The sequence below is a fragment of the Lonchura striata genome, chromosome 8 (genome assembly GCF_050655825.1).
Source record: "Lonchura striata isolate lonStrDom1 chromosome 8, ASM5065582v1, whole genome shotgun sequence".
NCBI lineage: Eukaryota > Metazoa > Chordata > Aves > Passeriformes > Estrildidae > Lonchura > Lonchura striata.
The window spans coordinates 21,829,546-21,853,558 of record NC_140710.1 but is presented as its reverse complement, the minus strand read 5'-3'; the positions used below and the strand labels follow the sequence as shown (position 1 = coordinate 21,853,558).

Here is a 24,013-nt window from a genome sequence, read left to right as displayed (position 1 = left end):
TTTGTGGCATCATTCCCCAGACTGGTGTAGTAGATGTAGGACTGGATCTACCCACTCCCAGATTCAGGAAAATCCTGAAAAGGAAAAATTAAAAAGGCTTAATGGAAAACCTGTGCCCCTTTTAACCTTCTGCTATATTCAGTGCTAATGCATGGGATGTTATTAATGTATTGATTGCATATTCCATTAAAAGAGTCTGAAACAGTTAACATAGGTCAAAAAATTACTTCCCATTTAAGACCTAGAAATCAAGACATTAAAAATTATGAGACTTTCTTAAAAATCCTAAAGCCATAGTTAAAACATTTAATGGGTAACAGTATTTTTTAAAAAAAAAACACTTAAAATTCCCACTAGGATCAAGGATTTAGGCTTTATTATCTGAAGTGCTTCAGAAACTGGTAATAAAAAACACTTAATTAAACAGATTAAATAAGAAAATGTTTGTTTACATTATTCTATAAAGGGAAGAATCCCACAAGTTTTGCAATGTGAACTATGTTTGCTCTTCGAAGGAGTTAACAGAAACAGAGTGCCAAGAAGTTTCTTGTCTACTCACTGGCGACAGTTATGATCACATTCAAGATAAGAGAGGGTTTGTATATATTTAAATGACTCTAAGTTCTTGCTTGTACATTTTAAATTAGCCAAATGCATCTACGTTTCATTTTTCCTCAACCACTCTTCACAGTATTTGAAATCTGTATTAGTTCATAACTCAGCTCCCAAAATGTTTGGACTACTGTGGAAAGGCAACATAAGATGGGAGTTCAGTCTTCTTTCTGTGAGATATAAAAATGGAGCGTATCTCCTTGTGCATATACATTTCCTTCTTGGCTGAGCATTTTGCTGATTTTATCCTATTTATAGTAATTTTCAGGGTTCCAGTAATGTCCAGTTAAAATATCCAGGCAAATATTTTCTGAACTGGGAGCTGTGGACTATTAGAGGTCTTCCTGCTTGCACTTTAAAAGAATACACTGGAAAAACTATGAAGTTACGAATACTTTCTGTGTATCTTATTTACTTTGGATATCAGACCTAAACTTGGCTGTATTTATGAATACTTTCTTAGGTATTTAGAAAAGTAGTTGTTGGACAGCAGGGAACCATTTCACTTGCAGCTGTTTATTTAGTATTTATCATTTTAACAGTTCAGGAAAAAGAACATTTTCCAACCTCATTTTTAAAAGAATTTCCACTCACTACAAGCTATCAATACTTTCACCAAGTCAGGAATATAAAGCTGGCCTGATTTGCCTTACCTTATGTTTTGGTAGCTGGTAGTCTCGGCATGTTCAGTGGAGTCAGTGAAGGGACTCATGTACACAATTAGTAATGTACACAGTGGCTCTGAAAACTATTATAACATCAGGATTCTCAACTGTATTTTGAAAACATAATTTCTGTGTAAAGAACCTCAAACTTTCAAAGAAAGAAAGCAAGCCAGCTGCATGGCAGGCAGTGATAAGCACAACTGAAAATCAGGCTGTGCCAATATAGAATCGTAAGCCTTTTATCTGCATTTTAAACCTTAGGAAATTTCCTCCAAAAGAGGAAGGCATAAATATCTTCTTCATTTAAATGTCTGCTACTTGATATTCTGATGAAAAAGAAGGTTTTGGGTTGGACTTTTGTTTAGCTTGGGTTTTAATTTCTTTTATTTATTCCAGCCCTTGACTGCTGTGTTCACACTGGCTCAGATGTTGTGCTTTTCCTGTGAGAAACCTGCACAGGTTTCCTGAATGTAGGAGATTACTGCTTAGGGAACAACATCACAGATGCAGTGAAGATAAGTGAATTTGTGATTGAACGATCTCCTTTCTTCCACATTCTCCTTTCAGCAAATGAAAGAGAAGCTTTCTGGATAAAATTAAAGTGGAAGGAGGGAGAGATGAAATAATTTTCAAAAAACTGATCCAAGCTAGGGCAAAGTGTCCCATCGATGTCACCAAATAATATGTAAATTCCCAAATTATTACGTCCTTGCCAAATAATGTAATTTTTTCACCTTCTTCAGTTTTCTTATTTAGATTTAATGTGAATATTTGTATAATTCATGCCCTGTTGATGAGGGAAATGGTTGCCATTGATTGCAGTCATGGGAGATTGAAACTTTTGATCCCTTTGGAAGAAAAACTAATTACTGCTGTGCCATAATGCAGTATCTGAACAGATGAGATGGGTAAAAAAGGCCCTTGCCATGATACGCAGGACTCAATCAGAGGTGAATATCAGGGCGTCAGAATCTGATCAGTGGAGTAGCCACCAAAGCTTTGGAAAGTCAGCACTAGCTCATATTTGGGAGACTTCTGTATTTTCTCCGGCATTTTACTTGTTAGAGCCACAAGTGTCCTTTTTCAGGGGTCTGTGACTCCAGCATATCAAAGATTGTTCACAGACTTAACACTAGGCATGGACTTAAACAACTTGCTGATTCAAGGTTATGATCAAAGTTTTCTTCCTAAGGAAAAAAAAAAATTCCTTCTTCTGTAGCATAATCAGAGATGCATTTAATCTCACCTTGACTGATGTGTGCCATCCCTAGCACGTAAAGGAAATGCTTACATAGTCATAGCTACCTTTATTTTAGAGACATGAGTGTGTGGCACTTGCTGCACTAATTCCCCAGGATATTTATTTATAAAAAAATTATTTCCAGAGCCTTTTAGTGCATTGACCTTGTTTCAGGGTTTAGCTGGGAGGAGGGAGAGCTGAGTTTTTTTCTTAAGCACTGCAGGGGATTTCTGTCAGGTTGCTTTAACACTTCCCTTCAGATTCTTGCCAGGCTTTCAGACTAAAGAATTTTAAGATGTAACTAGCCATCATCACATAGGTTTTTGCATAGTCTCTGTTATTTTATGAATCTAAAATTCAATTGTTTTTCAAGCAAAGACAAAACAACAGCATGCAAATATAAAGCTATCAGATCAGAATCATAAATGCATGGAAAAAGATAACCTCTAATGTAGCAGATCTGTATGATACAGTGACCACTGCACGGACTGGCTTCATGCATTTTATCAATTGTCCGTCCAAAGATTTGGAAAATAATTGTGCCTCTATAGAATAGGAGAAGGAACAAAGTGAAATGTATTGAATACTGTTGTATTGTAAAATGTGTTGAATACTGTTGAATTTTCTTTGAAAAACTAGAGTGTTCTTAAGTAGTAAGACAGCAATTTTAGGAATCATGAAAATATTTTTATGCTCTACAGCTGTGATAGTCTTAGCCATCCTTACCCTACCCAACCATGACCCAAGTGAGTTAGCACTGCAGCTGCTATTAGCCACACCTTTTATTGTTTCTTCCTGACTGTTTCCGTGTACAAACTGACAGAGATATTATGGGAAATGCATACAGGTAATCCCTGAACCTCCTTCTCTGACTGTAGAGAATGCACCTACCATAGAGTAGCATAAGATGCATAGAGGGTTTTGTAGTGGGGAGTACCAAATGTGAACCTTTTATTCCCCTAAAATAACTGGTTACATCCAGGCCATGAGGAAGTCCCTCACATATTCCCAGATAACCATGCTACAGCAGTGATTCAGGATTAATGCTAAAGAAAGCCTACTGACATGGCAGCATCCTCCCTGGTCTGGCAGTGTCACAGGTAGGACTGCTCACCCCGTGTGGTTACTGCCTGGTCCTTGAACTCCATCCCGCACCTCCCTGTCACTGCTCCTCAGTTTCACACAGGGCTGCCACATCCGGACAGGGGATCTGCAGCCCTGCTACAGATGGGGCTTAGGCAAAGCGTTCAGCTTCATGGCATTTCTGTGCTAATCCCTGAAGGCCTTTGGATATATCCTTGCAGCAATGCCCTTAACACAGACTACTGCCACTGCTAACCCTGCTTGGCCAGACAGAAGCTTAGATATCCAGGGCTAAATACCAAGAAGATTTCAGTGGTAGCTAACTAGGTGTAGGCAGGTGAAAATGTACAGCACTGCAAAATCTAATTCCACTGCCTCTTGCTTTTATTAGTGCCTCAAAGAAGGGCTGGGTTATTCTAACTGCAGTGTTGATATATCAGTGTAAAGTCTAACTAAAAAACGAGGCATTTGGAGAAATCCTCCATTACTTCTCATACTTTTCAGGAAAAAAAATGCAATTGCATCATTCTTAGCAGAGAATGGAAAGAAAGCAATAAATAACACAGCTGCTCAGTAACTAGAAAAGAACAGTCAGACTCAAAGCTTGTTATGTCTATTCACAGTTGAGAACTTAGGAGAGAAAAGATTATCATGACCCTGCTATGTGCATATTCTGAGGACAATATTGCTGGTAAAGTTCTAGGTTGTCTCTTGAAATGGATGATTGCTAACCATGTTAAATAGACTCAATTTTATCATTCTATGTCTATATGCAGTGTGGTGCTATGTGCAATTTCAGGCACTCATTCATCTCAAAGTGGACGTTATCTGGATTGCTGTCATATCCCAAACTGTCTGCACTCTTGTTAAAAGAATTACTGTTCCTGTCATCAGCTTGGTAAGAACAGCACCAGGAAATAAGCTACCTCTAAATGAAGACATTAATTCTATTGTTCACAAAGCTGGTGAAATATTAGTGAAACATACAGCAGATCAGCTGTTTGGAAATAGGAGTTAGTGCCCTTGATGGAGTTCCAAAATGCTGCCTGGCATTGCTGATGGTGCACTGACATCCTGTTTGCTGTAAGATCTTATAAACATCATTCAACCTCTCTATACCTCAGTTTCTTCATCAGTAAAATTATGACAACTGTTTTCTACTGAAGTTTCCAAATGATAAACTTAATTGTCACACACTGCAAAACACTTAGAGATCGCAAATTGAAACATAATTCAGAAGTGTGAAATATTATTGCTGTTAGAAGCCCATTACAGCTCTGTTTTTTCGTCCAGACTGGTACTTTGGTACGTGCAGCTAGACAGCTTCTAATGTTATCTTGATTCACAAAGCACTTTTTGTGTGAGGTTTGACTCACAGTAAAATGCCAGTTAGAATTTTTTCCTCAGGAACTCACTGGAGCTTGGCTTACAAAATCTGAAAATTAAATCAACCAAAATAGGTCAAACACAAAACTATATGTCCTTATGTGTCCTCTTGTCCTCTTTTAGCAGTACAGAAGATAGTTGTTGTTTTCTTTTCTGTAAAATTTGGAATTGCGTTTCTTAGTTGGCTATGGTAACTGTATCACAGTTACATTTTGAATACCTGCTCATGCAAGTTTTCATTCCCTATTAAATATAGTTTAAAGTGATAGGCTTATCTGTTAGGCATCCAGAAATAACATGCTGGGTATACAAGCAGCTGATGCTACTGAGCACGACACAAGAGTGGATCGTAGTGTTGCAGCTTGTTGGTAGCCATCACTACAGAGGTAGTTTCAAACCTTAAAAAAGGAACAAAGCATCTGAAATACAATCAAATGCTAATATAAGCTGCAGTTTTGCATTTACTTTCCCCCTGTAGCTAATTCTTTAGGAATTCATTCCTATTCACATAATCCTTCAAGTTGATATGTTTATTCTGTACCTAGTTTAAAATTTCTATTCATTCCTATGCCAAGTATGTGAAGGTGCTGCTTAAATTAGTACTTTGGTATTATTCATATCTGAATTGGCTGTTCAGTGCAGTTAAAGTGCAGTGAATACATTTGTTAATATTTGAGGTGAGAAAGGAGGTAAACAGGGAAACCATCTATACCAGTCAGAGTCTAGCTCTTGTTATAACATATTATAATTTATTTAAACTCAATCAATACTTAATCTGGAGTTTAAATTCTGCTAAAGATCTGTGGCATGGCTAAAAGCAGCTGGTGCCAGGGAATAAAATTTTCTTCAGGCTGTGATTCTGATGAATTTATAATGCGCTCTAAGGGTGATGCATTGACCTAAATTCACAAAAGCATTGCTATTCCTATTTATTATTATGAAAGGTATCCTACCCACAGTTCTGTTCTTTCAAATGTTGTGTGGCTACATGGAAAAGATGACAGGTTGCAGTGAGGATGAGTGGAGAGGAAGGAGCTGCACGCACATCCCTGGCACGTCCTGGCTGCCTAGGCTAGCAGCCCTGGGGTTTGGAGGGCACTCCCAGGCAGGAGGGCAAATCCATGGAACGCGTGGGGGGCACAGGACAGCTGGAGCCCCCTTTCCCTTGCCTCACCAGAGGAAGCACCCAGCATTTTCTTCAAGGCTTTGTCTGTGCAGCCTGTAACCACAGACAGGGTGGTGCCTCACTGTAATTCCATGATTTGATGCAGGAATAATTTCAGCACTGTAAAAACCCAGCAAATGTTTGAAGCCAGCAGTGAGGGCAGACTTCCTGAGAGGTGTGTGCTTGTGGTGATCACTTGGATTTGTTTTGTTGGCAACAAGAATGATGTTAAGGCAGGAAGAGGACAGTTTTGTTGAAAATTACTTCTCCTATTTTGTTTTGTTTTTCTCCTGTAGCCTTACAAGGGATGTAGAGCTAGGTCTAGGGTTTGGTTTTCTGTTCATGGTTCTTTAGAATCCCTCAGGTCCAACCATCACAGGACATTACCTATGAGTGACTCACACTGAAGTGGCTGGGAATTGCACACACTGATCTCTTGTAATGATCAGGCCACTTAATTTTTTCAATTGCATTTGGTAATCTTTTCCTCTGCAACATTTTCATAGTAAGTGATGCCTTCCCAGTGACCAGCATCCTTATCCAAGCATTCTTTGTTACCTTTAGAGTTTGCAAACATATTTGTCTATTTTTGTGAAATGCCGTGTGTTTTAGCAGATTCATAAACGTGGGAAACTTGTGGGTTTTTTTAAAGTAGAGTGAATAAGGGAAATATAAATGAGGCTGGCAACCCTCCCCACTTCTTTCATGATCTGATATGGATGCGTCTTGTGTAAAAAACATGAGAGCACAATTATATTTCTTTATTGGTACTTGACCACTTCTTGCTGCTTTTCCAGGCAGAATGTCCAAAGGAGACACTCAGCTCTGAGTTGTTCATCTCCTGTGCTCTCCTGCCTCCCTTTGGGGCACAATATCACACACTGTCTTCAGCATGTCTGTCCTCATTGTATTTTGTGCCCACCTCTTCCCATATTGCTGCTGTAGTCAAAAGGCTGTTGTGATTTTTGCCAGAATAACTGTGGGATAGAAGAAATTCACAGATTTTAAAGGTATCAGCCTGCTTTAACTGCAGCACATCTGACAGCTGTACCTAGCACTGTGACCTTATCCCACCCCTGTGAGGCAGCATCCCAAGCCATGCTGCTTGGGAAGAGCAGTGCTGCGTGCTTGCTGAGCTCTGCTCCTTGGGGCCAGCCCAGAGGATGGGAACAGCATGCAAACACAGCCTCTCAGCTGGAGCAACTGTTTGTTTCTGCTCTAGCCTTTACTTAAAATGTGAAGCCATTAAACAGAAATACAAAGACTTGGAGCTCAAACTCCTACCTAACTAGCTTGGAGAGCTGGGTTTGTAGATCCAATTGTGTTTTGCAGTCTGGCACCAAGAGAGTCTGGATTTCCACTTCAGTTTGTTTTCTTCTAATGGTCAAAGAGAGTACTCCATGATCCAGATGCAAGGGTGCAGAAATACTTACCTGCTGTAAAGATTGTTTATAGAGGTCTCAGACCTCCCCTCTCCCCAATATAACAGTCTGATCCACATCACAGCTTTGTCAAGCACAACTCCAGATCACAGGGGATCACTGGCAAAGTAATATCCAAAAACTGTGTTCTGCCTGGCAGAATAATAGGTTGAAAATGTCTGCAATTAAATATCTGGAAGAAATAATTTAAATTGAGAAAGAAAACTGGAATTTTGAACAAAGGATCAAAGTTGCATCCTACTCCTTATCATGATGGTTTGAGCAACTGAATCTTCCTAATTTGTCATTAATGACTGCTTATGTAATTTTTTTCTATAATTTTATTACAATTTATGCTATATCTTGCTTTCTCACAGGATAAAAATTATAACCTTCACAGTTATGCTTTGGTTAGTGTCCTTGGCATTTCTATTGCAGCCAGGGGAAAAGTGGACTGAAGCTAGTTCTTGTACATGCCTAGAGAAAAGCATATTCCTTCCCCTACAGAATGCCAGCTGATGGTTTAACAGATGAATAAGATAAAAGTGGAATATAGGTTGGGAGAGACAAACTGCCAAAAAACAAGTGTGTTCATAGTTTTTAGCTAATCAAGAATAGCAGTAATACCTTGCTTACTTGCCTAATCATGAGTAGGTGCCAGTTTTCTGTTCTTGTAAGAGAAGAAGTACATTTCAAGCCTGTGATTTGAAGGAGGCTGAGAGGAATGACAGTGGCTTCATAAAGTTTTACCAGGCAGGCCTACAGACCAATTTCTGTCTGTAGTTCACCAAACTGTACAGTAATGTTTTTTTCTTCCCACAGTGCCATGAAAAAACTTCTGGCTTCAGTCCATGTGTGAAACCTTTTGCACAACAAAAGTGGTTTCTTGTGGCCAGTAAGACTAAATGTTCTCAGCATTCCAGGAAGTGTATAAATGGATTGGTACCCTTCCTAGGTTTATGGAGCCTTCTTTCTTTCTTTTTTCTCTCATTCTCTTTTTCTCATTTATGCTCTCTTCATCTATGCAAAGTCCAAGCAGAGTACAGTTTGAAAATCCTGACTATCATTTTCCCTTTACTTGGGTTTTCCTTAGTTATATTTTCTGAAAAGAAGTTGTTTCAGTAAATGCAACCTAGTAAATTATCTTAAATTACTTCTTACAGTCCAGGATAGTATTATAACATGAAAATTGTTACTTAGAGTCTCCCACACCCCCAGCTGCTGCAGACCTATGTCTCCAGGCTGGGGAGAAGCTGAGCACAGCTCTTCCCCAGCAGAGTCTGCAGGCCAATCCACAATGTGGAAAGCAGAGTTTACAAAAAGAAGATTTCTCATCCTTTGCAATCCTGCCAGATTCTGTTGTAGTGATGGTCAAAACCAACTAAAATGGTGATTTTATGTTCATGGGTAGGCATATGTCTATGTGGAAACCAGATGAGAAACTGCTCAGGCCAAACCCATTAAATCTCAGCTCATCTCCAGATACTAGAAAACAACCATCCCATTTATTTGATCTATGATATTTGACTCTCAACATGTGTTAATAAGACATATATGTTGGGCATTGGCATTTTCTCCTGTTGAACAAGGGTAAACATTGCATTTGTCTCTGTAAAAATATACTTCAATAGCTGGGAGAATAGTGGAGATTTGTTATTTTTGCAGTTGTAGAAGACATTTAGCAGCTGTGTTTATACTGGCAGACAATTTGGATATTAGGTGGCAGGACAGAGAACTGCAGATGTACAATATTGTGCAGACATTGTGCACTTACAGTCCATTTCCAGGGAAACATGTTATTTTATATTTCCCTTGGTTTCATTAATCACATTTCATGATGTATCTCACTATTTCAACCCATTCCCCAAGATTCATTCTTTTTTGGCCTGTTTGTGTAGTAGTTATTGATGTCTATTTCAAGAAATTCCACCTCAACTACAGATAATTAAGTTCTTTTTTGCTCCAAGAAAGAAAATTAAGATGGCCCTGTACTGATTACTGAGACTACCTCTACCAATATACCAATGTACCTTTGGTTTATTGGTACCAATATACCACATCAGAAAGATATTTAGCCTGCTTTTGGTCACAAAAGGATTCATACTCTTCCTTGGTATTTAGAAATTAATCTCATTTCCTGAAAGTAAAAATATGTTTCTCATCTTGACCTACAAAGGGAAACAGCTGCTCTTTTCTCTGTTCTTGAAGTTCTCTAATCCCTTAACAGGCTTTGTTTTGGTTTTACAGGTGAATCCCTTAAACTATAGCAGTGATGGCCCATCTGCTGGGAGAAATATGCTGATACAAACAGTGAGGAATCCCCTTTAGAGGATTGCGAGCCTGAGGAACCTCAGTGTATGGGATGTATCCCTAGGGCTTTTTTTTTTGTTTTTTCATTAGCTCTACATTTAAATAATGTTATTAAGGGTTCCTGAATAAATTTGGCTTGTAAGTGCTGCTGTGGGTGCCCTTGGAGCCACCTCACCCTGGAAGGGTCACCTGGTGTCATTGTGCTTCCCCTGTAGCTCCCTTGCCCATGGGCAACAGTCCTGCTGCACTGTCTGGGGACAGACCACGTATCTGCTTCCTATATAGTTGTCTGGGTGTGCTGGAGAGTAGCTAAAATGGGAAAGAACTTGTGCCAAACTTTTGATCTTCTTTGTCTGAAGAACTGGCTGTGCAGGAGCTCTGGCCTGGGAGGTGAGAACAAAAGACCTGCCAGGCACGCTTTGTCCTGGCTGAGTCTGGGTGTCATGCTAGGTAAGGTTTTCTGTCTTGGGGAACAGAGAAAAGGAGTTCTACTGACCTCTAAATAGAAGCAAACCCAGAGAATTCACTATACACAGAATAAATGAGTTGTCCAAGATGGTATGATCCGATGAGTGCTTGAAAAACCACGAGCCCCGCCCAGTGCTCTTCTCGTGACTGGTTTAGAATACTAAATATAACCTGGCAGTATTTTTCCTAGGGATAAAAGAAAAGCAGACAAAAATGAGGTCTGTTTATGTTATATGCCTTAGCCACACCTATGGAAATGCAACTTGTTTTCAACCTTTTTGTTTAGAGGGTATCTGTGAGGCTCTGTCCACCACAGTGAAAGTAGCAAACTAATGTACAAGCACTGTCCTCATGTTGCTGTGAGCTGGGTGGGAAGAGATGGCCCCAGGCACCAGAGGAGAAGATAGCGTGGATTTTAAGCAGTGCTCAGCAATTTTCAGAATACTGAAATCTCAAAAAGAGCTTTACTTCCAGGAGGGTCATGGAGTTTGGATTTGGGAGGAGAGGACTCTGATGATCTCATTTTTATTTCTAGAAACCAGTAACATATATTTTGTATATTCTTGAAGAGTAAGTGGTTTTCAAAGGTACCTTGGAAGCTGGTGACAGAACTGGAAAATTAATACAGCTCTGGGAAAACTGATACAAGTGCCTTAGTCTAAAAGTCGTTTATACAAACAAAATAAAATGTCATTATAATTCATGCTCTTGTGGACCCTGTGATTTTGTCTTCTCTAAAATGCTTGCTCTTTCCTGTGATCTTTTCCATGTCTCACTCTTTCTTTCTACAACATTCAGGTGCAGTTTTTCTTATGTGATGATGCTTATGCAACTGATGCTTTACACAACCAATTAGAAGCTGTCTCTGAGCCAACAACACAGGCAGAAGACTGGAACTATGACCATTTGCCAACCTCTCTCCACATATACAGTATGAGGTTAGTTGTATACCTTATCATTTACTGCTGTTAAATAACCTCTAAATGTCTAGTCCAAGCCTGCAAAAACAAATTAATGAAATATCAACTAAAATATTTATCAATATGTACTGCAATTCCCACTCCTTTCAGATACGTTCATTCCAATTCTTTCAGTTAATTCCTATGTTTTCTTTCTATGTGTTCATCTTGAAAACATCTACCTTTCTACTGCAAATAACTCAAGGATTCTCCCTAGTACAAACAGGCTCCTCTGGTTTCTTGCCCTACTTTTACACTGCAGCCCTCTACCAAGTGGTTGCTGTTGCTGAGCCATCATTGTCACACAGCTGAGCACTACCAAAGAGGCTCAGGGAAAGGAAAGAGGTGTGGCTTGCCCTGATTTCCTAAATGTTCCTTATAGCTCTTCTCTAACATAGCCTTTTTTGCTCTCTTCACGGCCCTGTCCTCCAAGGCTTTGCAGTACTCTCCTCTCAACATGACCTGGGCCTGTGTCCCTTGCTGGTGCCTTTGTTGACTCCCATCCCTGCTCCAGTCCCCTGGTTCGCCCTCCCTGGCAGAGCCAGAGCTGCTCCTATAACAGCCTGTGAACGTGTGTTGTACCAGTGCCATGTGAAGTCACTTTTTCAGCTGCCATTTGTGCAGGTCTCATCCGTTTCAGAGCTGCACCTCTGCAGATGGCTCAGCCACCAATGCCTCGCAGAAACAAAGTTAAATCTCTTACAAAAGATTTAACAAAGGCCTAACTGACTGATCACTGAACACCACACCTGGAATCATTTACATTTTAGCATTTCTAGGCGTGTGTTTTATTTTTCCTTTTAAAATAAACCTAGGAAGTGGTTAGGTTAATGCACACGACCTTAGCCTAAAGGATAAACAGCCAAGCCAATAAATATAATGTGCAGGCTCCTGCCTATTTCTGTCTATACAGGCAATCATCTATAGCACCTGTATCCTCTCTCTTGTAGAGGTTTTATGACCAACACATTTAAGTGCAGAGAAACAGAAATGCTGGTTGAGTACCATGTATTCAAGATTGTCTGTATATGACAATCGTGATTTTCTTTTTAAATGTGGAATTTAAATATTGTATTTGTCTAGCTGTTTTAATTATCATAAAACTTAGTCTGAATACAAGGGAGTTTCTGTGTTTCAAGTATTGAGGAGGAGGGAAGGTGCAAGGAAAGCTGTTTCAGCATCCCTGACCAGATCAACTACTCACATTATCTGGTTGCCAAAAGTCTCAAAGAGGATGCTGTAGTGGTGGTGCCAAGAGGAGTTAAGGCTCATGAAATAGGCTGGTACCCTTTACACTCCAGTGACTATGGACCTAGCCACCTACAGGGATCTTCTGAACAGAGCAAAGAGTCAGAGCAAGTGTCTAGTCTGGCTCTCTTTACTGTAATTTACTCAAATAAAAAAGAATCTCAGATTCCAGCTGTTAGCCACTTCAGGATCTATGTAAGCAGCAAAAAAAAAAAATGGTAACATTTGCATTTCCATCCCTGTTTCAACCCTATCAAGACAGGGCAAGGAAACACAAGGATATTGCTCTGGTTTATTTTACTTAAAGTGATCAGACCTGGAATGGTGAGAAGGAAATCCAAACCCCATTCCTACCCCCACACCCTCCAAGACACAAATATTTGCTTTTTGCATGATTCTCTTAGAACAACATAGCTCCCAGTGGACCCTGTGCTATGGCTTGGTATGCCTAAAAGGCATACAAGGAAAAATGTGGATTTTGCACTTAAAAATCAAAGTGCATCTTCTGACAGGCACTATTCTAGCTGTGAGATGTGAAATGAATTATATGTGTTCATTATTTCATAATAGAGTGCAAATATGCTCTTTGATATTTTTCATCCATAGTTCAAAAGATGACAGTGGTGCTATATTGTTGAATTGCAGTGCTTATCACTCAGATCTGTTATTGTTACAGCCATGAGTGTCTCCTGTATGTATATTGATGTATATTTAACCCCACTACAGCAAGATGGCAGAACCAATCTCTCTTTATATCCAAAAGAGATCGCCAAGTGTGGTATTTTCTCTAATTGGCTTCTGGGGATGTGCCTCAATAATCTCCAATTGCACGTTCCATACAGTAGCTATACTATTTTAGTGAAACATAAAGAAACTGATAGGAAATGTCATTCTGTAGTTTAGAGGAATTCTGCTGAGTTTAACAGAGGATGATTGAATCTGATAAAAGCAGAATTTTGAACACTCCAGTGATCCACAAGCAAGGAAAACAGAGCTGCACAGCATGGTCTTTTAACAAAGTACATTTTTACATCTCTTGTGTGAATCCCCTCTGACAGCATGGCCATGGAGGGAGAGGGGCAGCAGGAAACAGCAGATTTGGGCAATGGAAAGGGAGCTGTGGTTAAGGCAGTGGCTTTGGAGACCATCTGACTGGGTTTGTTTTCTGTCCCTGCCTAAGAAATTCATTTAGGAGATGTCTGTGGCACAGAGACAGACTGAATTTAGTTTGGCTACTAAAAGCAGCTCTTCTGCTGCACTCACTAGGAGCAGAAGTGGACAGTTTCTCCCACAGGCTCTGTGCTGTCTGTGAATGGGAGGAATAATGTTTCTTCCCCCTGACCCTGCTCAGTGCATGCCATCCCAGTGTTTGATATGAACAGGAGGCCAAACTTGCAGGTCCAGGTCTTCTTTTGCCCCTCTTGGCAGTAATTGCTTTTGTTCCAGAAACAACTGGTATTGAAATCACCAGGATTTAGTTCCCAGAGCTAGTTGATTTTTGTTTTGCTGCTAGAAGCTGACTTCTGCTCTCCTATGGAGTCAGTGTGTAGCTGATCTACCAATTAATTTCATGCCTGATTGCAAAGTTTCTTGTAACTTTCACAATCCCTTTAATCACTGTGACCGGATCCTTGTTTATGCTGTAACCCTCTAAGAGGAAACAGCATCCAGCCACAGCTTGCTTGCTATCTAGTCAAAAGGGCCAAAGACTTGTCTTGAATAATATATAAAATCCAATTTAATATTAATTCTGTTGTAATATTCAATTCCAGGAGCATATATGGAAGAAAATATTAATCCATTAGTTTTTTGTAATTATTTAAGCTACTTTTATTAAACATATTAGAACTATAAAGTATTTAGCTTTAAATTTAATACAGCTATTCTTAAAAATTAATGTTACTGTATTATTGAAGTTACACTCATGCATTCAGAACGAAATTATTCTCACCTACTACCACTACAAATTTCTTTAGCAGAATGTAGGAAACTAGGGGGAAAAGAGTTGAATACTTTTGTATCAATCAGATCAGCTAACTAGTTAATCTAATCAAGTGAGAAGAAATTTTTTTCAGATTTTAGTTATCTTTTTTACCTAGTCTTGAACTGATGCAACAGCTGAATGTGGTTGCTCTGAGAACTGGGAAACTAAAAAAAAGGAGATGTCTAAACATGCCCAATGCAAATATTGTCAATGGAATGCAAATGCTAGTAAAAAAAATAGTAGTTGGGCTTTTTTCCCTTGTCTTTCTACTTTTGAACATGTAGTGAAAGGAAAAAATGTCTTCAGATGTAGGAAAACCTATGCAAGAAAAAAAAAATAAAACACACCACATTTTCCCTTTAACATTTTGGAAGATAAATTTACAATTATGCTTTCAGTTAAAGATGTAAGAAGGGACTTTCCATCTTTTCAAGCTGTTAAGTTCTGTCCTCAGTCTTGGCACTTATGACTTTTTTATTTCTCCAAGTCCTGGATGGGGTTTGCAGAAAGGAAACTAAGACAGATAGGAGGAAGCAAGAAGGAACATGACTCTAAGGTTTACTGTTCAAAGCACTCGCCTACACAGAGGAAAGAAAGGAGAAAAATGTATACTGGTCTCTCTTTCAGAGAATACCTATGCTTTCTACCACAATTATCACTAGATTAAAACTAGGGGTTAACTACATAGTATGATTGTCTGGTTCTTATTTTGTTTTGATGCAGTGGGTTTATTTCATTGTTTGCTGCATCACAATGACATTCAGATGACAATATTCAGATTGCACACTGTTTACTTGTTTCACAGTGCCTTTATGAACTGCTTAGCACATGCTTCAGTCAGTGTTACCTTTCTTTCCTATTCTAGATATGTTTTGATCAGATGCTGCTTCTGTTCAATGTTAGTTTTAAGTCAGAGTCATTTGTCTTTGGGTTTTGGGGTTGGTGGGTTTTTGGGTGGTTATTTGAGTGGGTTTTGTTTTGTTTTGTTTTTGCTTCCTTTCATTGGTGTTTGTTTGAGAAACAAGAGCACTAGCATTTCACACTAGCCCTTTGGTAGGCCATCTGCTTCTGTGAGACCCATGCTGGAGTCCTGGATCTGCTCAGGATGAGGGATGTGTAGAGGAAGCATTAGCTACAGAATAGTGCCTGGTTGAGAGCCTGAAATGCTGTGCTCCAAGAGGCCAGAAAGGGCAGGGCTGTGTGAAGACATGCAGGGGGTACCGCCTCATTAAAACTAACAATGTGAAAATGGTTTACAGAACCCCTGAGCCACCCATCCACCGTCCAGAGTCTCCCCCTGGGGTGCAGCGCGCTCCCGCGGCCTCGCAGGTGCCGCCTTTGCACGGGCGGCGTGGCCGAGCCGCCGGGCCCCGCACGGCCTGGGAGCCAGAGCCGAGGTGCCAGGTCCCCTCCTGCCTCTCCTGCTATCCATTAGCCACGCACAGCCATTAACTGGTCAGGCAAGAGCCCAGGCAGGCTACGGACGATGAGAGCATTCATTGGTGAAGTCGCACTCCTTAGCATCTGACAATATTGATGTTGACCCTGTTTTCAGGTCTTCAGGCTTTTATGCCATTTATTATTTCTTCCATGTTGATGATACACAGGAATAAATAAGAATGACTCTACTTTCCAGTTTGAATTTTGGGCCATTCTTTTTATTTAGAAGCTTTCTTTCATTATATTAAAACCTTAAGTTTGGAAAACATTTAGTTCAGTTTTCCATTTTGTGGTATTTCCCCATTAAGATATTGCTCAGCTGAAATAACATGGTTTAATAACTTCTCTAGCAGGATCAAATAGGCAAGCCCCAGCTTTGCTGATGATGATTAAGGGTGGGAGTCATGCTGTGAAAGAGTGACTAAGTGCTGTTATTGAGACCTGACAATTTTCGTGGAAGATGGATTTGATAACTCTATAACAAGCATATTTCAGTGAAATGACCCAATTTTAGAAGATTAGTGTATTTTCCTAAATTCAGTAAGCCTTTATAAAAATCTCATATCTAGAAATCTGTAGGAGTTCTCTGAAAGGAATTCTAAAAAAGGGAAACTGTAATACCTACCTGGCAGTCTCAGGGAACTGTGGTACAGAGGGGCATCCTATAGGAGCACTGTCATTTTATGTTCTGGGTCTGTGAAGGCGTGTAAGATTAGTTGATGCTGAAAGCAGTAGGAAATCACAGTGAAAAAAAGGATCCTGAGAGTTCAGCACTTGACAACATTCTTCTTAGAAAAGTGAATGCCGAACAAAGCCTCAAGTTGGTCTTGCTCTTGTAGGTAATTAATATGGCCATTATAAGTAATGGTTTTTATGAGCTGGGAAAACTATCTCACTTGAACAAATTAATTACACGATAGTTTGCAATTCTTATGCTGATACAGATTAATAGTTAGGCATAACAAGGATTCAGATTATAACAAGAATACAAATGAGAGTTGCAATACAGCTGAACAGTGGATAGCCATAGGCCTTATGAATGTGGAAGAAAACAGAAGTCTTTTTAATAGCTGTGAGGTATCTTACATGGTTTAAAACATTTGTAGTTTCAGGCATAAAAATACTTTGCCTGAAACAAGTAGTTTGGAATTCCCTCTTTTGCAGCTAATCAAATGGAGGCTCAGTTTCAGTCAGTGTACCAAGAGGATTCGGCTCCTCCTTTATCCCTTCCCTCCCACTCTGGGATCCTTTCTGCATTTGTAATGGGACTTTTATCAATAGATCAGGTTTCTATTCAATGACAGACTTGGGCAGGGCTAGCTGGTGGCCCAAATCTTGAATCCAGTATGTAAGGTGCTTCCACTGACTCTGCATTTATTCCTGAAGGAAGGAGCAGTTGTTCAGGGAGTAAAAGATCCCAGACTATGTCTTAGGAAGGAAGAGGGAAGGCTTTATGCCCATCCATGGCCCTGCAGAACCCTGAGCTGCTGCTGATGTTGTGTCTGCATCAGTCGGGAGGGGAAGACATGAACAGTGACACAATTACACCAGGTCTGTGACTGTCACTCTCAGGAAGCAGTCAGGAAATTGCCCTCAGTCCCAACTGGCTCCTGAGCAGAGTTCTCTCTTGTGGCTGCTGAATGGAGACCACCCAAACACACTGTTAGTGAGTGTCTCAATCAAATCCCTCCTTTTTTATCTTTACCTCAAACAAACAAATAACAACAACAATAAAAACAAAAACAAACAAAAAAAAACCAAACAGAAACCCCCCCAGACAAAAACTCCCACCCCTAAGTAAATAAAAGATGCATCCTGAGGTTGTTTCAACACCATTTTCACCCTTTTTTCTGACTAATAAAGTCATCACGTAATTGATTATTCCAGCAGTGGGCCAAATTCTGTGCCAGTATAAATGGGTGCAGCCCTGTTAGGAGTAGTTCCTACTTAACTCAATCCTACTGGCCTTTAAAAATTGATTCAAAAGTAGAAAGTAAAAAAAAACTTGTTTACTGCCTTGGCCTCAGGTTAATAGAGCAACCGAAAATTCATAATGGAACCTAATAAACAAAGAACATCACGTTTGTCCTCCAAGATAACACAGGTGAATTAATGCTTTCCATCCTTTTCAATCCCCCCAATTTTTTCCAACCAATGTAACTTTTATTATATTTTTCATAATGTTTCATTTATCTGAGAATGTTCGTTCCAGTGGTATTTGTATTATTCTCACTCTAGACAGTCATGTATTTGAAGGTTCGTTCTGTAGCAGGACAGTTTTTTTTCAGTCTGACATTTGAAAATGTAGTGCTAGAAAGTTGTGAGTTTTGAACTTCTTCATGTTGCTGCTAAGAACTGCATACAATTCCAGAGATGTCTGTGGTTCTTAGGTACTGGAATTTCATCATTCTAGGTTCTGCCTGCTAGTCCACATTTTCAAGTGGCAAAATAACTCCCTGTATGAAACACAATACTCAGTGTAATCTGAGTTTCTCATAATCAGGCTTTAAGGCAATCCTTTTACAGCCATTTCAGTTTTTCCTGTCATTTGCTTCATTATGTTTCTGCATGCATGTTTGACTGATCAGTCCTTCTGAACTGAATCATGCTCTTTAATATGTGGTTTTGTATCTGTGTGCTGGGTTTGGCTGGGATAGAGTTAATTTTCCTCCTAGAGGATGAGCGGCTGGGATGAGAGGCTGTGTGGTACTTAGCTGCCTTCTGGGGTTAAACCACCACACAGAAATATTTTTACAACTCTAAATATGTCTGGAAAACACAGAAGACAGTCACTCTGGAAAAATAATTTTAGGAGATCCAAGAAAATTTTCAAAAACTTAGACAGCTGCCTTTGCATTTTATTTTTCTGAAATTCTTAGGTTTTGGATTGGGAATTTTATGCTGCTTTCAGAATATCTTTGGGTAAAACAGTGTGTGTAACAGTGACTGAATCATTGCCAGATTTAAAAATAACCTCAGCAGCAACAGCAAAATGCTGTCCCTTGCAATTTGTCTCCCTGCACCAACATTCCTTCTATATTTTCAGTTATCATCATTCACAATTAAATAGCTATAAACTGAATTTTATGAGAACTTAAAGTGCTTCTGAATGCACCAAAAACCATGTGTTGTATATCACATACACAGCTTGCTGAACTAAGAAGAGAAATTATCCAGAAGTTATGTGGAAGCTTTCCACAGTCTCCTTATGTGACCTTGTACAAGGCCACAAATGTTTGAGGTCAGAGGGAACATAAATAGTCATTCCTACATGACTCATTCTGAATACTCTGCTAGACAAATTTTAAAATAATTCTAGCTAACCAGCACTGAAAACATTTTGGACATTGATCATTAATGTTCTACATGTTGGTTTGGCAAAACAGCTTTTCCCAGCCTTTCCTAGGAGAAAACAAAAGCTTTGCTCAGACTGCCCCCTGCAGAACACACAGCAGTGGGGTTTGATGCCTCGGTTATTGTCAGCGATAGGAGAATCCAGAGGCAACATCACAGCAGTGAGCTTGTCCAGACCTGACAGAAATAAAGCAAAGATCAGCTAATAGTTATTTTTCCAAATATTTCAGGACCCTATTGATGGAGATGTGGATATTCATTTCAGGAAATGTCCCTAATATGCTGCTACTGAACTGCTTCTACAGTAAGAACAGTGTGTGGAAGCACAGGCCCTGCTAGATACACTGCAGTGATCCCATATGCTCCTTGTAATTCCCTTTTTCTTGGTCACAGTCAGTGCCCCAAACAAAGATTTACCAGCCCACCCATGGCTTTGTTCTCAGCTGCTAGCAAGGGTTTCAGTGAAACTTCACCAGGACTCTGGCCCTGACTGGACCTAAATATTCATTAAATGACAAATACTTTGAAAAACTAAAATGTAATGTCTTGTGACTCATGTCTTAGGTTTTCCTCTTATGAAAAGGTTAAAAACAGAAATGTGCTGTCAATGACTTACACATCATGAGCATTTGTTCAATTTTCACTTTCCCTAATAGGTCTGTGTACAGCAGCAGAAGGTTTCTCATGAAACTTCATGTAACTAAAAAGGAGGAGTTTAAATCACCTTTGAACAAATATGTTTTCAGGAACAAGAGACATGAGCATCCAGATACTTCCAGACACTGGTCAGATTCAGGGTAAAATTGCAAATCTGGGTTTGGGATGGAAAGAAAAAAACATACAACAAGCATTACAAGTTCTGATTCCTTATAAAGGAATCCCTTCTTCCAAGCAGGGATTTAGGTTTTATGTATTTATTCAAATATCAGTTCTGGTAGAGCCATTAAGACTTGGATGTTGCCTCCAAAATCTTTTTCTATCAGATACTCAGTCCTCAGACTGCACCAGGGCAGAAGTTTTCCATTTGACAGCGCCAGTCGAGTAAAACACACAAAGGCAGGACATTTTCCTGATGGATACACATCAGCTGGGAAACACTGTTGTCTAAAAAATTAATTATTTCAAATTTAATGGTCCCAAGTAATAATAAAAAATTGTGGGTGTTTTTTTCCTGACAAAAATGTCAAGAATATAAACCTGTTTTCTCCACCACGCAGTGCTTTCCTCAGAGACTACCTGATCCTGTGGGATTCTAAGTCCCACCACGTGAAAAGGAGTAGGAAGTTTCTCAGCTATTGCTGACTCCTGTTTTCTTTGGCTGTTGAGCTGTACAGGTTTTAAGGCGTGCCAGACATTGTCTTCAGAGGAGATACTTGCCCAAAAAGGATCAGAGAAAAGATTTAATATTTTAATTACAGATTTGACACCCTTGAATATTTCAGAGAACTGGATTTTTCAGCTAGGTTCTTATGTATTGGAGAAGTGGAGGGCTGTTTCTTTCCCACCAAAAATTAAATACTCCTTGATTCAATCTCAGATCCCACAGTAAGATGACCTTTTTCCAGAGAGACCATAAATCAAATACTGATTTGATCCCTTTCTCTTTGTGAGATTACTGTCCTCTGTTTGGATCAAGAAAGAAACACCATGGAAGTATAAGAGCTGCTCTTTCTTCGGGCTCGTGCTTAGCACCACTTAGCAAAGCAGCATCACAGCCTCTGCAACCAAGTAATGCAGTTATCCTATTGAGGAAAAACACTGCAATAAACATGCACTCATTTTAATCTTCCATTGGAAGATCCTGCAAGGCTCTTCACCCTGCAGAAACTCATACCAAGTAAAATCCCAGTGTCTTATTTGTTGATGATCGCAATCATTTCCAGAGGTTTAGAATAAAGCTGACTGTCATTAGGAAATTGGGTGAAACTACAGAAAAGCCTGTTGGATGTTTGCAGCACTGGTTTTTTTTTTAGTCCTGGGTAAGGACTAATTTCTGTGGAGGGCTCAATACCTTCAGTGCCCTTTCAAAGAAGTTGTAGCTGAGGGTATTTTGCAACTGAAATGAAGATTTCAGTGACTGACATGATTTCTTTCCTACTTGCACTTTGGTTATGAGAATGGGCCACCTTAATGTTTATGGTAATATGATTTCATGTGAGGTTTTGAACTACATTTATAGTCACATATATTTTTTAGCCTAAATATTAAAACTACAGCTTACTCCAAAATCTGGTTTATCATGTGATTTTATTGGGATATAATTTAACAAAACTCCAAAATTTTAAAGACAAGGTCCAGCTGCCTAATTTTTATTTTCTTTGAAATGTTACTTAATTTCCTAAGGTTCACTCTTTATTTTCACAGATTTTTCATAATATATTTCTAGGCATGGGCCCACTACTCCACCTGTGTTCCTTAGTGGCTGAGAAAAGATTTGTTTTAGAATCAGTACCATAATTATGTAATAAAAAGAAGGAAGGTTGAATTTTTATGTAATGAATAGAAGGGTTTATTCTTCCAATAAATGAAAGACATTACATCAGTGGAAATGGGGTCAAATGGAAACTTTATCTTCTACCTCTACCTAAATTTGCTACAGGTTTCTTAGCTGCGTTCCTGCACTGTGTCCCATTTGTAAATGTTTTATTTTGGCAATTTTACTGCAGGAAGGACAGATTTTGCAGAAGTGGATTCTTTCTATTTTCAGTTTAAAAGTGATTCTTGGAAATCTCAGAGGCCTCCATTGCTTTAGAGACTGTTTATACAAAAGTCTGAATTCTTACTTTTATTTGAGGTGAGAACTATAACTATAATGTGACAACTTTAAAGTAGTGCAATGTTTTTTATGCTTGCAAATATTTTTTCCCTTATTTCCTATGAGAAATTTGCCCAACTCATTTTTGAAACAAGTTATAATTTTTTGGTTACATTTTGTAACAGGGTATCCCTGTGTAATTTCTCTTTCATTATTAAAAAAATAAGCATATCTTTCAGCTGGACATTAGAAAATTATTTTGATATATTCAGAATTTGCTCATAGTTATTGGGATGGTAAGAGATGCTGCAGAAAAGATCCTAAACAACTCAGCTTTTAACATCAATCCTTTTAGTACCATGAAGAATCTTAAGAAATGTTATATGAAATAAATGGGGCAATTAACACATTTCTCTGGATAATACTTTTATTTCGATATCTTATGGTCCACGTTATAGCCAAAATCTACTGTTGAAGAAGGACTACAGGGAGGTTTCCTTCACTCTTCATTATCAAGGATATATTTTTTGGTGTATTTAATTATTTAGAGATTGAAACACCAAAGTTGTAGACCTAAGTATTTTACATTTATGCCTATATCTCTGTAATAAGAAATGACATTACAAAGGAATGAAATATGCACTGAGTTGAAAATATATTAAATGTGAATGGAATTTTTTTTCTTTCTGACTGGGGCTATTTTCTGTTGACAGCAAAATGACCTTTGCTTCATATGTTTATTTGCCTCATTTCCCCTCTCTCAATACTCAAAGATTTCAACACACAAGCAGTGTAATTTTCTGTAATTTAATTTGAAATAATATATAAATAGATTTATGTTTAACTTGTAAATTAGACTTATAATATTGGCAGCAAAAATTAAGGAACTGACTGGTGGAGAGAAAAAAACAACTTCTTCCCTTCCTTGTTTTGTTCTAGTTCCTTACTTCCTCTGCCAATAATCACAATTCTTTCTTCAAAGGGAGCACACAGTTAGCCAGAGTCTGACTTTTCAGTTTTACTTTTGCATTGAACATATTCAGCAGTGCAACTCCAGAGCCTTGTTTGCTAGACTGCAGTGACACATGCCGTTATGATTCCTTAAATTACACCTCCACTATTCTAAGTAAAAGAGAAAACATTAAACAACAAACTCTTTTTCCTGACCTTTTAAAACACAAATACCAAAATATTTACCTTCCCTTTTGGAAAGCCCAAGGGCAGCGTGGGCCAAATGTACAGGAACCATGGCACAGATGCAGGTGAACCTATTCATATATGCCTGGGGAGTGTCAGACTTCTGGCCCTGAGCTCTGCTTTGGAGCACAGAGAGGATCTACCTTTTGGTGAGCTGCCAAACAGCCAAATGACCAGAAATTCCCAGGTCATAGGGTGCTGTATTCCACTGAAATACAGCAGGACTGAGATGTTTAACCTGCAGTCAAAGATTGCATTTCGATTTTTCTTCTTCCCCTTAGAGATAGGTTTCCACAGACATGGGTTTGGTCCTCATGGACACCTCCCACAGGCACAAAGCACCAAAGGGTTTTTTGAATTGGGGCAGTGGAATGTTTTCTCTAGGGCAGTGTGCTACATCACAGCCCTTTGTATTGCATAACTTTTGCTGTTGATTAAAATCAGCTTTATTCCCTATTCCCAGAGCTGTTGGGCTATTAACTCCAGACATCACCTTTGACTCTATGTTGCCAACTAAATTAAGACAAAAAGAAAGGTGAGGAGTGCCTGTATTACTTGCAAATGTGAATAAGTTATTGTAATGATATTTTTCTCCCTGCATGTGGCTTTTATTTGATAAGTTTTATTAATTTCTGTTTTTTGAGCATCTGAATGCAGGCAATATTCAGCATTACTGATTCATAAGGCAGCCAAATAATCACTGGTTAAAATATGTGCACAAAATTC

The 24,013-nt window shown here is 39.0% G+C and overlaps 1 protein-coding gene across 2 annotated transcripts in view; it reads left to right on the top strand.

Annotated features, from left to right (window-relative positions):
* Positions 1-24,013, top strand: part of LOC110479824 (uncharacterized) — a 112,900-nt gene that overhangs the window by 48,247 nt on the left and 40,640 nt on the right. For both annotated transcript variants that reach the window (XR_014956931.1, XR_014956930.1), the window contains exon 2: positions 11,149-11,288. The gene's annotated coding sequence lies outside the window, so the exon portion shown is untranslated. The remainder of the gene's footprint in view (positions 1-11,148; positions 11,289-24,013) is intronic.